The sequence below is a fragment of the Homarus americanus genome, unplaced genomic scaffold (genome assembly GCF_018991925.1).
Source record: "Homarus americanus isolate GMGI-L3 unplaced genomic scaffold, GMGI_Hamer_2.0 scaffold36764, whole genome shotgun sequence".
In the NCBI taxonomy this organism is placed as follows: domain Eukaryota; kingdom Metazoa; phylum Arthropoda; class Malacostraca; order Decapoda; family Nephropidae; genus Homarus; species Homarus americanus.
Genome location: NW_024725566.1, coordinates 7,318 through 18,356, shown reverse-complemented (window position 1 = coordinate 18,356; position 11,039 = coordinate 7,318). Strand labels below are relative to the sequence as shown.

The 11,039-nt window shown below is 43.3% G+C and overlaps 1 pseudogene; it reads left to right on the top strand.

The window, feature by feature from the left end:
• The first annotated feature begins 285 nt into the window (after nucleotides 1–285).
• Nucleotides 286–405, top strand: LOC121865239 (annotated as a pseudogene).
• The last annotated feature ends 10,634 nt before the right edge of the window (nucleotides 406–11,039 follow it).

Genomic DNA, 11,039 nt, shown 5'->3' with positions numbered 1-11,039 from the left:
ACTTCCCACTTCTAAACTTTACCTTGTACTATACCCTTCTCCCACTCTCAGAGCCACTGCTCTCTTCTCTCCGTATATCATCATCATCATCAGCTTTGGAATCGCTTTCTCGGCCTTTTGGCTAAGATCAAAGTGTAGTATATATTCTTATTTCTCTCTTTTGCTACTTCCATACTTAGTACTAGTTGCGGGACCTGCTTCTCGGCCTTTTGGCTAAGATCAAAGTGTAGTATATATTCTTATTTCTCTCTTTTGCTACTTCCATACTTAGTACTAGTTGCGGGACCTGCTTCTCGGCCTTTTGGCTAAGATCAAAGTGTAGTATCTGTTCTTATCAGCTTAATGGAGAGTACATAATCAGTGTTCTTTTTTACATAGAAGGAAGAGCACAGATTTGGACTTTCTGGGGGTGAAAGTAACAGAGTTACTCCTTTGTTGTTTTAGGTGGCGAGCAGGGAACCCGGTATTTCTCCATTGCTGTGGTTATTACTAATACCATGCAGTGAGAGGAAACATACCGGGGGGGCCTGCAAAGCCCCAAACCTGGTCTCACGGGACCCCACGTGGGTGCTTCTCACACGTGGCTATTCCCTCCTCTCTGTACTTCCTTACTTCGTACTGGCTGAGGGACCTGCACTCATAGAAGTGTATTCGTCCCAAAGTCCCTCCCCGGTAAACCATCACCTTGCGATCGAGTGGGTTTGTGATGGCGAAAGGGAGGTCGGTACACAACTCTCGGCCGATCCTCCAGGAATACCGTGATAGTGCGGGTACACCCTGGTAAGGGGGTTGTCATGTGTGTGTGGGTGTTCGTGTGGGTAAAGCAAGATGGACGACGAAGAGCCAAGGGGAAGAAACGAAGGAGATCGACAGCCGGAAAGAAGAAACCGAATGCTGACCATATGGTTCCCTGCACCACCATCCTTCAAATGCACAGAGAGGACACAGGGATGCCCATGGGAATGTGCGTCATCAGGGTGGTCTGGCTGCAAGCAATCACTAGTCCGACATCTAAAGGAAGCCCACAATAAGAAAATCAACGAATATATGAACATGTGTGCAGGGTGCTATCTGGTACTGACTATCCGGCCAAGCAATCACACGTGCATCCTCAACAGGCAGATGAGGGAGGAGCAAAGGGATCCCCATTTTCGTTTCCAGTGCGACGTGCAATACTGCCCCTACTCTGCCCCAACAAAGAGAGGATTGAATAACCACAAGGTAGCAACACATGTACGGCAGTGGAGGAGGAGAGACAACCAACGTCAGGCGGAGCAACGACAGGGGAACCAACAGGCTGAAGGCAATCCAGCAAGCGCCCAGCCCTCACAGGAAGTTGGGGAAAATAGGGATAACGAGCAGAGGGAGCAGCCACAGAATTACGAGCAACAGCAGCAAAGAGAAACACAAGGGCAACGAGAAAGGCACAGATGGACCCCTCCACCCAGGGATGGAGAAGTGGAAGGACCAGAGACACCACGCCCCGTCTCTGGGAGAAGTACACCAGTGTCACCGCTGAGCCCAGACGATCAAGAAACGCAACTGAGGTCGATAACGCCGAGCCAGATGCTCCAAAATGAACCTTCACCAAGAGAGGAATCACAGCACCCAGGGGACCTGACACCCCTCTTGTACATGCCAAGAATGCCACTGTCACCTCTAAGCCCCGATGAACAACATGGTGGAGACAGTACCCAAACAGGGGAACAGATAATGCAAAGTCAAGAAACAAATGAAGGAAGCCAAAGTAATCTCAGTGAATCCCTTACACCACTATCGCAAAGTGAAGCAACTCAAACACTAAGTGGTGAAGGCAACATACAGGAGCAGATTGGCATAACTCCTGAACCAAATGAAGAGCGAGATGAAGCTGAGGAGACATGGATACTGGAGCCGTTTCTGGGCACAGTGTATGAGATCCAGCGGAACCCGGACTGGGCAAGATTTGAAGAAGTACTGATTGAGATCGAGGTAGCAATTCAAGCGGCAAACAGGATAAACATCTCTCAAGGACAGAACACGACCAGGAAAATCACCGATGTCAATGATTGCAAACAGATCTAGAGGCTGTACAAATACAACCGTCGCCGAGCAATACGGCTAATTGCCGATGGGAACGGCGCAAGATGTGAAATAAGCAAGGAGAGAATAGAGGAACACTTCCAACACATGATGGTTGAAAAGGAATGTGACCTAAATACCGTGGAGCACATTCCCGAACCGCCAGACGACAGACCAGAGATGGAAATGCAGCCCTTCACAGAGAAGGAAGTATTTATAAAACTAGCAGCAGCAGAGAATTCGTCACCAGGTGAAGACAGAATATCATATGAGAACTGGAGAAAGGCTGACCCAAGCTGCCGAGTTATGGCAGCCATATTCAACGTGTGTCTCAGAGCCAAGAGAATACCAGACTCCTGGAAACGATACAGAACAATACTTGTCCCCAAAAAAGGTGGTAACCCAGAAGTCATTTCAAATTGGAGGCCTATAACACTGAGCCGCACAATATACAAGGTGTACACGGGATGCCTCACAGCACGACTCAGAAGGTGGCTCGTTGACAACGAGGTACTGTGCACTGCACAGAAAGGATTCAACATACTTCAACATCACATGGACGATGCACGACGGAACAATGGCGATACCTGCATAGCAGCACTCGACTTGACCAATGCATTTGGCTCAGTGTCACTGGACCTCATTAAAAGAGCGCTCAACCGTATAGGGGTGCGACGGGATTTTGAAACAGTAGCAGGAGACATCATCAGTGGCAAGACGACAAGAATCCTAACAAAGGAAGGAGAAACAGAAGAGATACCAGTGCAATGCGGTGTGCAACAGGGGTGCCCAATAAGTGGTCTCCTGTTCAATATAGCGGTCGAACCACTGTTGCGGAAAATCGCGGCCGAAGGAATGATACTGAACCAACAACACAAGCACCCATGCTTAGCATATGCAGACGATATAACCATCATTACAAAACAGCAAGATAATCTACAGCAACTCCTCTACATAGCAACAGAACAATGCAGTAGGATGGGACTGGACCTAAATCCTAGCAAAAGCTCATCATTGCACCTGTCTGGACGAAGACCTCGAGGAATGCGCCAGACACAGTTCTACGTGGGAGAAACGCCCATCCAATGGAAGAGCGATGGCGAAGCAACGCTCTTCTTGGGACGACCAGTTGGGTTCCATCTTCTGCCAAACATCCAAACAGTAGAGGAACTAATGCAACTCGGGACCAAAATACTGACAAGCAAGCTAGCACCGTGGCAGAGAATAGATGCAGTCAAGACATTCATGTTCCCGGCAGGAGTGCATGCAATGAGAACTTGGCAACTGAGGAAAACAGACTGGGCACACCTGGACAACGAAATGAAGACAATGCTTAAACACACGCTACATCTACCGTCAAGAGCGTCGAATGAGTACTTGTACGGAAGCAGTAAAGCTGGAGCGTGTGGTGTCCCACTCGCGGCAGAAGACTCTGACATTTTCCTGGTGGATACCGCATATAAATTACTCACGTCACCGGATTCTGACGTCAGGGAAATAGCCAGAGAAGAATGCCGGCGAGTGGCAACAATGAGAACACGACAGGAGCCAAGCATGACCGACGCATGCATGTACTTAACACAGGGAGAGATGCAAACGCGAGGAGGAGACCACCAAACCATATGGTCTAGAGCCAGGTGTGCCTCAGGCCGAATGGGGGTTTCCTGGATAGCAGAGGGAGGAGACAACATCAAGATAAAATGCACGGACTCCATCATTGAAGAAAAAGATAGAAGGAAGGTAGCCAAAACCATCCGGAGCCAGCGACGACAGATGAGAGATGAAGTTCTGCAGAATAAGCCTGACCAAGGGAAAGTGATGAAGCTCGTAGCACAAGAGAGAGCATCATCAGCTTTTGTTCGAAATGGAGCGTATACAACCTTCGCAGACTGGCGTTTCATACACCGAGCAAGACTGAACCTACTCCCCGTCAATGGAGCGAAGCGAGGCCAGAATAGGGATCGGAGATGTCGTCGTTGCAATAGAGAAGAAACGCTCCCACATGTAGTAAACCACTGCATGATACACTCTCGAGCCATGCAAAAGCGACATAATGCCCTGGTGGATAGAGTACGAAAAGCCGCAGAAGGTCGACATTGGAAGATCATGTCGGCAAATGAACGAGTACCAGGAGCAGCAGACAATGGACGTCCAGACCTGGTGATTGAAAAGAACCGAGAAGTGATCCTGCTCGACGTCACCTGCCCATTCGAGAATGGACAAGAGGCATTTAAAGAAGCAAGACTGAGGAAAGAAGAAAAGTATGCAGAACTGGCAGCAGAGATGAGAAGACAATACCAGCAGGTGAAGGTGGCTGCATTCATAGTGGGACCCCTGGGAGCATACGACCCGGAGAACGAGAAGCTGATGAAGAGACTGGCATCAAAGGGATACCTGCGCCTCTTCAGGAAACTGTGTGTAAGTGATGCCATTCGCTGGTCGAGAATGATTTATATAGAACATACCTCAGGGGCTAGACAGTATGTAGGGTGAAATAAACCCAAAGTCAAGATAGAAGAAAGAATAGGTTCTAGTTAGTGGAACAGGAACACTATGTATAAAATGTAATAGATAGTCAGCCAATTGTCACAAATGACTGGAATACCCAAACTATTGTAAATAAAAAACAATGTATCATTCTTTTAAATAAAATCTGTTCTTATCAGCTTAATGGAGAGTACATAATCAGGTTCTTTTTGCATGGAAGGAAGAACACAGATTTGGACTTTCTGGGGGTGAAAGTAACAGAGTTTACTCCTTTGTTGTTTTAGGCGGCGAGCAGGGAACCCGGTATTTCTCCATTGCTGTGGTTATTACTAATACCATGCAGTGAGAGGAAACATACCGGGGATGCCCTGAAAAGCCCCAAAACCTGGTCCCACGGGACCCCACGTGGGTGCTTCTCACACGTGGCTATTCCCTCCTCTCTGTACTTCCTTACTTCGTACTGGCTGAGGGACCTGCACTCATAGAAGTGTATTCGTCCCAAAGTCCCTCCCCGGTAAACCATCACCTTGCGATCGAGTGGGTTTGTGATGGCGAAAGGGAGGTCGGTACACAACTCTCGGCCGATCCTCCAGGAATACCGTGATAGTGCAGGTATACCCTGGTAAGGGGGTTGTCATGTGTGTGTGGGTGTTCGTGTGGGTAAGGCAAGATGGACGACGAAGGGCCAAGAGGAAGAAACGAAGGAGAAGATGTGGGATGGAGAGCCGGAACACCTGCGACAGGCGAGCCAGTACAAATCGGTGGGAGCGGCGGAGACTGACTCAACGGACGGCGGGGGAATGGATGCTCTCCCCCGCCCGAGCGGGGATCGGCAGCCGGAAAGAAGAAACCGAATGCTGACCATATGGTTCCCTGCACCACCATCCTTCAAATGCACAGAGAGGACGCAGGGATGCCCATGGGAATGAGCATCATCGGGGTGGTCTGGCTGCAAGCAATCATTAGTCCGACATCTAAAGGAAGCCCACAACAAGAAAATCAACGAATATATGAACATGTGTGCAGGGTGCTATCTGGTACTGACTATCCGGCCAAGCAATCACACGTGCATCCTCAACAGGCAGATGAGGGAGGAGCAAAGGGATCCCCATTTTCGTTTCCAGTGCGACGTGCAATACTGCCACTACTCTGCCCCAACAAAGAGAGGAGTGAACAACCACAAGGCAGCAACACATGTACGGCAGCGGAGGAGGAGAGACAACCAACGTCAGGCGGAGCAACGACAGGGGAACCAACAGCCTGAAGGCAATCCAGCAAGCGCCCAGCCCACACAGGAAGTTGGGGAAAATAGGGATAACGAGCAGAGGGAGCAGCCACAGAATGACGAGCAACAGCAGCAAAGAGAAACACAAGGGCAACGAGAAAGGCACAGATGGACCCCCCCACCCAGGGATGGAGAAGTGGAAGGACCAGAGACACCACGCCCCGTCTCAGGGAGAAGTACACCAGTGTCACCGCTGAGCCCAGACGATCAAGAAGCGCGACTGAGGTATATAACGCCGAGCCAGCTGCTCCAAATTGAACCCTCACCAGGAGAGGAATCACAGCACGCAGGGGACCTGACACCCCTCTTGCACATTCCAAGAATGCCACTGTCACCTCTAAGCCCTGATGAACAACATGGGGGAGACAGTACCCAAACAGGGGAACAGATAATGCAAAGTCAAGAAACAAATGAAGGAAGCCAAAGTAATCGCAGTGAATCCCCTACACCACTATCGCAAAGTGAAGCAACCCAAACACTAAGTGGTGAAGGCAACATACAGGATACGATACGAAGTCTTTAGTTAAGAGGTGAAAGAAGATTATTAGGAGTTGAAGGAAAAGTGGTGAAACTGAAATAGAGTAGGAGTAGAAAGAATCTGGGCTCAACCAGATCGCTTCATCTTTCTTATTGGTGTTTTGTCTTTGTTCTGCTCCCTTGGGTCGTCAGACCTTTGTATTAATATTGGTTTATTTATATAATGCTGCTTACTATTATTATTTGTTATTGTTGGAGTTAGTGAGCCCGCCCAGGTCCTTGTGTAACTGGGAGGGTAGTCAAATTTTTTTTTTTTTGAGGTGTTAGTTAAGTGTTAGTTGTGTTAGTCTAAAGGTACACTGTATGGAGAGGCCTGCCAGGTTCTTAGTGGAGCTGGTTGGTCACTCTCATCTTTATTCCTCTAGTAATGTTTTATGTAGAAATGTGTATGTTGAGGCAGGAGGTGGTTCAATTACTTCTTCCTGGCTGATATAGCTGGGAGGGTAATCACATTATTATTATTAATATTATTAATATTTTTTTATTTTTTTATTTATTTTTTATTTAATTTTTTTTTGAGTTAGTGAGCCCGCCCAGGTCCTTGTGTAGCTGGGAGGGTAGTCACATTTTTATTTATTTATTTTTTTTTTTTTACTAAGATGTTAGTTCAATGTTAAATGTTAAATGTTAAATGTTAAATATTAGTTATGTTAGTCTAAAGGTACGCTGTATGGAGAGGCCTGCCAGGTTCTTGTGGAGCTGGTAGGTCACTCTCATCTTTTATTCTCTCTATTAATGTTTTATATGTATATTGGGGCAGGAGATGGTTCAATTACTTTCTTCCTGGCTGATTTAAACCAACTGTGTTCTTGGAATTCTTCGTTGTCTATATTATTTATCCAGTTTTGATATGTTTCTGTGTTAAGTTCAGTCACTTTTTTCCAAATATTTACAGCTTTGTTGTGTATATCTACATTGATTGCTAAGAGGTTTGCTCTCTTGTGTAGCTGTTCATTATTGATGTGGTCTGTATATTTTATGTTATATATAAATCTGAGGGCTATATTTTGTACTGTTTGTAACCTTTTAATGCACGTTTTACTAAGGGTGTTCAATGGGATGGGTGGGTAGTCCATAATTGATTTGACAAGGGCAATATAAATCTTTCTTTTGTTATTAATGCTAAGGTTCTTAAAGCGTTTTATTTTTGATAATCTTATTCTTGCCTGTCGTTCTTTATCTTTTAAGTATGTTATATATCCTCTTTTTGTTAGTTTTAATCCAAGCATCCTGCCTTCAGTGTCGTATGGGTATAGTTCCTGGTCGACTATTACTGGACTTGTTTTAATCTTGGCTATTGGTATTATCTTGAATTTGTTCTTATTTGTCCTGATTTTCCATTTTTTCTCAAAATCATTTATGTTTTTTATCGCTCTTACCGTGTAGAGTGCCATAAATTGAGTTGATTTTCCTGGGTATGATACTATTTGAGTAATATCATCAGCAAACATTACATATTCGCTAAAGGGGGTAGGTTGAGGTGTGTCTGAAGTATAAATTGTATATAGTGTTGGAGAAAGGCATCCTCCTTGAGGTACTCCACTCTCAAGATTAAACATAGTTCCCATAAAGTTTCCAATTTGAATTTGTGCTCTCCTATCATCTAAATAGTTACACAATATTCTTAGCAAGTATTCGTTAAGTCCCAGTTTTAATATTTTAGATTTCAAGCCTAAATGCCAAACTTTATCAAAAGCCTTAGAAACATCCCTTAAAATTATATTGATCTGGTTACCCTTGCTTTTTTCTATTGCAATTATTTCCGTTATTGTAGCTATTGCAGTTAGGGTATTTCTATTGGGCATAAATCCATGTTGTCTGTTGTTAGTTTTCCCATGTTGTGTTAAAAAGGCTATAAGTCTTGAATTTAATATTTTTTCCAATAGTTTCCCGGTAATTTCTAATAAAGATATTGGCCTGTAGTTTAATATTTCCTTATTGTCCTTACCCTCCTTAGGAATAAATATGATTTTAGCATATTCTAGTTTGTCTGGAAAGTAACCAGTTATTAAGCACGCGTTATAAATGTTTAATAGTGTATTTAAAATGTTTTCAGGTAGATTCATGATCATATTTCGTGTAATACCTGTGAGCCCAGGGGCCTTTTCCTTAAATTTCCTCAGACAGTGCATCATTTCTCCCATGGTTATTATTTGATTATTAGATAATAAGTTATAGTCTATATATTGCCTTGGGGTGATTCTATGTATTTGTCTTCCCATTTCTTCTTCTATCCTTTCTTCGTGTTCACTATCAAAATCTTCATTTTCCTCATCTGATATTTTAAAAACTTTTACCCATTCCCTTTTGAATGCTGACTCTTGTTCATTTTCCTCGTGCAATTTTGTTCCATTTTGGTCTTTAATGTATGGTGTTTTTTGCTTGTTGTGCCCCATCATCTTGTTTATGGAAGTCCAAAATGTTTTTGTGTCTTTAGTCATGTCAGCCGCCATTATAATATCATTCCATTTTTTATTGTTTGCTTCCTTACATGCGTCTCTTAATTTTATCTGTAGTGCTATCTGTGTCGTATATAGCCATCTGTTACTGCCGTGTCTTTCCATATACCTGTTTATTTCATTGTAATAGGTCTGGATTAATTTAACTTCTTCTGGTAGTCTGTTGTTGGGTAATGTTCTAAAGTGTGAAGTAGGAGTGTGTTTGGTTATAGATGTTTTTATTGCTGAGTGCAATCTGTCCATTTCTGAGTCTATATCTTCTGTTGTTTTCCCTTGTAGGTTAATCGAGTGGTGATTACTTAAGTCGTCTTTGAAGCTGTCCCAGTCTGTTTTACCCATTTTCAGTCTCTTTTTTATTGGTATCTGTATGGGGCTTGTTGACAGTGTTAGTATAATTGGCAGATGGTCACTGCCTGTAAGAGGTCCCTGTATTATATGGTAATTGAAAAAGGCTTTGTTGTTGGTAAAAATTTTGTCTGGTGTCGATTGTGTATTGTGATTTCTCCAGGTTGGAAAGTTAGGACCCAGATGATTGATTTTCCCTAAATTTATTAATTGATTAAGGGCGTTTCCCACGACGTTATTATTTGTATTGTCAAAAATCCTATGTCTGGCGTTAAAGTCTCCTAAGATGTACATCGGATGACTATTGTTAGCCAATTTTAATAGGTCTTCTATAGGTAAGTAGGGTCGTCTCGGTGGGAGATAAGTAGTAGCAATAATTACGTCTCCTTGAGTTGTGTTTATTTTTATTGCTAGAAATTCATCCTGGAAGTCATCAATTAGTTTAAATTTTAAGTTTCTTTTAACCGCTATCGCTACTCCGTCATTTTTCTCGCCCGATTTATTTCTTTGGTTTACATAATAGTTAAAGAGTTTTATGTTGTTGTTTTCTGTCTCACCGTGACTGTTTATTAGTATAATGTCAGGGTCAATTTCTTGATATATATTACTTAGGTTAATTCTCTCGGTCTTCCAGTTTCTTACGTTGTGTTGTATTATTCTTAAAGTTCTTACTGTTTGTCTATTGTCCATTATTTCTTATACTTGGATTGTGACTGTTGAAGTGGAGACCTATCATCTAAACTCTGACGGGTCTACTATTTTAAAGTCTTTGGTCGTAATCTTTAGTTTGTCCGTAGTAATTAGTGACCAGACATAATCTTCACTTAGGGATTTTTCTTGATATGTCCACTTGTATATCCCTCCTTCACAGTTTTTTACTATTGTCCCTCCTGTTGGTCTCGATGTTGGGATTCCATGTTTTGTTGTAGTGATAACTTTTAATCCAATTTCTTCAGCAGATTCAGGTTGTATATTGTGATCAGTTTCCATCTTATCTTCTCTCCTCCTACTCCTTTGTCTTATAGTCTGTCCTTTTGTTATTTCTATCTTCTCTTTGTCACTTCTAGTCATTTGTCTGGGATCTCTATCAGTCGCTTGTGTTCCTTGTGTATCAGCTGTTGCTCCTTGCTCAAACCTTTGTTCGTCTAGATGTAGTCTTTCTCTCAGTTCGCTTGCATATGTTGCCTGAAATAGTTTTTCGGATTGTGGATTCTCTGGAAATATCATCTCTGGTAGGTTATTCAATTTAAACATTTTCCTTAATTCCTCATTGTATGATCCGGGTGCAATGATATTGTGCAAATGTGCATGGATCATACTAATCATTACCTTATCATGTATTGGCTCACTCAGGTTTAATATGGTGGATTCTGGTCTATGAGCCTCTTGGACCGCTCTCTTTGCTATTTCGACGTATGTCGTATCCTTCTTGTCTTGTTCCTTATATAGCGGAGGTAGGCGTGGCTTAATAGTTGACCTCCGTCATGTAAGGCGGCGTTGGTTGACCTAGACCACGAGTCATACACAAGGGAATTCGCGGGGTCGGCTACTCAGCGACAAGCGTTTGTAGGGGAGGAATCCACTACAACATTGTAACAATAACAATCTCGTTGATTTGCTATATTTGTTCAGATTTAAAGGAATTATGTAAATTAAATCCTCTTAAAGAAAATTCACATTAAGTAATACCACTTTTGACTGCCAATCACGGTAGTCTTAAATGCTACGAAGGACTTATAAATCTTATTTTATAACTGTTCTGGACACTGGACAATAAAACCTTTAATGTCCTTCTTGACTGGAACTATAATTCCAAGTATGTTCTAAGTTAATGTTTGTTGGGGTCTTGAACAACTTTGCGACCA